The following is a 3,593-nucleotide window of genomic DNA, read 5'->3' on the forward strand; positions in this document are numbered from 1 at the left end:
ACTTAGCAAAGCTTTGATGATCATTGTTTAATACTTGAGTTCCATAATAGAAGTCTATGCAATTTACCAAAGCTTTGATAAGCATCGTTTAATTCTTGAGTTCCACAATAGAATTGTATGCAATTTAAGCAAGTCTTTGATGAACAGTGTTTGATTCTTGAGTTCCACAATAGAAGTCTTTGCAATTTAGCAAAGCTTTGACGAGCATTGTTTCATTCTTGGGTTCCACATTAGAGGTCTATGCAATTTAACAAAGCATTGATGAGCATTGTTTAATTGTTGAGCTCAACAATAGAAATGTACACACTTTAAACAAAGCTTTGATGAGGATTGTTTCATTCTTGAGTTCCACATTATAAGTCTATGCAATTTAGCAAAGCTTTGATGAGCATAGTTTAATTCTTGGGTTCCACAATAGAAGTAGTCTTCGCAATTTAGCAAAGCTTTGATGACCGTTGTTTAGTTCTTGTGTTCCACAATAAAAGTCTGTGCAATTTAAGCAAAGCTTTGATGAGCATTGCTTCATTCTTGAGTTCCACATTAGAAGTCTATGGAATTTAAGAATGTTTTGATGAGCATTGTTTAATTCTAGAGTTGCACAATAGAAGTAGCCTTCGTAATTTAGTATAAGTTTGATGAGCCTTGTTTAATTCTTGAGTTCCATAATAAAAGTCAGTGCAATTATAGAAAAGCTTTGATGAGCATTGTTTCATTCTTGAGTTCCACATTATAAGTCTATGCAATTTAGAAATGCTTTGATGAGCATTGTTTAATTCTAGAGTTGCACAATAGAAGTAGCCTTCGTAATTTAGCATAGTTTTGATGAGCATTGGTTAATTCAAGAGTTGCACAATAGAAGTAGCCTTTGTAATTTAGCATAGTTTTGATGAGCATTGCTATATTCTTGAGTTCCACAATAGAAGTCTATGCAATTTAAACAAGGCTTCTTAATTTACCATAGTTTTGATGAGCATTGTTTCATTCTTGAGTTCCATATTAGAAGTCTATGCAATCTAGCAATGCTTTGATGAGCATTGTTTAATTCTAGAGTTGCACAATAGAAGTAGCCTTCGTAATTTAGCATAGTTTTGATGAGCATTGTTTTGTTCTTGAGTTCCACAATAGAAGTCTATGCAATTTAAACAAGGCTTTGATGAGCATTGTTTCATTCTTGAGTTCCACAATAGAGTTCTATGCAATTTAAGCAAAGCTTTGATGAGCATTGTTTAATTCTTGAGTTCCACAATTGAATTCGATGCAATTTAAGCAAAACTTTGACGAGGATTGTTTAATTCATGAGTTCCATAATAGAAGTCTATGTAACTTGCAATGCTTTGATGCGCATTGCTTAATACTTGAGTTCCACAATAGAAGTGTATCCAATGTAGCAAAGCTATAATGAGCATCGTTTAATTCTTGAGTTCCACATTAGAAGTCTACGCAATATAAGAAAAGCTTTGATGAGCATTGTTTGATTTATTAGTTCCACGAAGTCTATGCAATTTAGCAAAGCTTTGATGAGCATTATTTCATTCTTGAGTTCCACATTGGAAGTCTATGCAATTTAGCAAAGCATTGATGAGCATTGTTTAATGAATTCCACAATAGAAGTAACCTTTGCAATTTAGCAAAGATTTTGATGAGAATTGTTTAATTCTTTAGTTCCACAATAGAAGTGTATGCACTTTAAGCAAAGCTTTGATGAGCGTTGTTTCATTCTTGCTACAATAGAAGTCTATGCAATATAGCAAAGCTTTGATGAGTATTGTTTATCTCTTGAGTTCCACAATAGAAGTCTATGCAATTTAAGCAAAGCTTTGTGTGCATTGTTTAATTTTCGAGTTCCACAATAGAAGTCTACGCAATTTAGCAACGCTTTGATGAGCATTGTTTAGATCTTGTGTTCCACAATAGAATTCTATGCAATTTAAGCAAATCATTGATGAGGATTGTTTAAATCTTGAGTTCCACAATAGAAGTATATGTAACTTAGCAAAGCTTTGATGATCATTGTTTAATACTTGAGTTCCATAATAGAAGTCTATGCAATTTACCAAAGCTTTGATAAGCATCGTTTAATTCTTGAGTTCCACAATAGAATTGTATGCAATTTAAGCAAGTCTTTGATGAACAGTGTTTGATTCTTGAGTTCCACAATAGAAGTCTTTGGAATTTAGCAAAGCTTTGACGAGCATTGTTTCATTCTTGGGTTCCACATTAGAGGTCTATGCAATTTAACAAAGCATTGATGAGCATTGTTTAATTGTTGAGCTCAACAATAGAAATGTATACACTTTAAACAAAGCTTTGATGAGGATTGTTTCATTCTTGAGTTCCACATTATAAGTCTATGCAATTTAGCAAAGCTTTGATGAGCATAGTTTAATTCTTGGGTTCCACAATAGAAGTAGTCTTCGCAATTTAGCAAAGCTTTGATGACCGTTGTTTAATTCTTGTGTTCCACAATAAAAGTCTGTGCAATTTAAGCAAAGCTTTGATGAGCATTGCTTCATTCTTGAGTTCCACATTAGAAGTCTATGGAATTTAAGAATGTTTTGATGAGCATTGTTTAATTCTAGAGTTGCACAATAGAAGTAGCCTTCGTAATTTAGTATAAGTTTGATGAGCCTTGTTTAATTCTTGAGTTCCATAATAAAAGTCAGTGCAATTATAGAAAAGCTTTGATGAGCATTGTTTCATTCTTGAGTTCCACATTATAAGTCTATGCAATTTAGAAATGCTTTGATGAGCATTGTTTAATTCTAGAGTTGCACAATAGAAGTAGCCTTCGTAATTTAGCATAGTTTTGATGAGCATTGGTTAATTCAAGAGTTGCACAATAGAAGTAGCCTTTGTAATTTAGCATAGTTTTGATGAGCATTGCTATATTCTTGAGTTCCACAATAGAAGTCTATGCAATTTAAACAAGGCTTCTTAATTTACCATAGTTTTGATGAGCATTGTTTCATTCTTGAGTTCCACATTAGAATTCAATGCAATCTAGCAATGCTTTGATGAGCACTGTTTAATTCTAGAGTTGCACAACAGAAGTAGCCTTCGTAATTTAGCATAGTTTTGATGAGCATTGTTTTGTTCTTGAGTTCCACAATAGAAGTCTATGCAGTTTAAACAAGGCTTTGATGAGCATTGTTTCATTCTTGAGTTCCACAATAGAGTTCTATGCAATTTAAGCAAAGCTTTGATGAGCATTGTTTAATTCTTGAGTTCCACAATTGAATTCGATGCAATTTAAGCAAAACTTTGACGAGGATTGTTTAATTCATGAGTTCCATAATAGAAGTCTATGTAACTTGCAATGCTTTGATGCGCATTGCTTAATACTTGAGTTCCACAATAGAAGTGTATCCAATGTAGCAAAGCTATAATGAGCATCGTTTAATTCTTGAGTTCCACATTAGAAGTATGCGCAATATAAGAAAAGCTTTGATGAGCATTGTTTGATTTATTAGTTCCACGAAGTCTATGCAATTTAGCAAAGCATTGATGAGCATTATTTCATTCTTGAGTTCCACATTGGAAGTCTATGCAATTTAGCAAAGCATTGATGAGCATGGTTTAATGAATTCCACAAT

The sequence above is a fragment of the Lactuca serriola genome, chromosome 1, assembly GCF_051521515.1.
Source record: "Lactuca serriola cultivar US96UC23 chromosome 1, Lser_US96UC23_V15, whole genome shotgun sequence".
Lineage (NCBI taxonomy): Eukaryota > Viridiplantae > Streptophyta > Magnoliopsida > Asterales > Asteraceae > Lactuca > Lactuca serriola.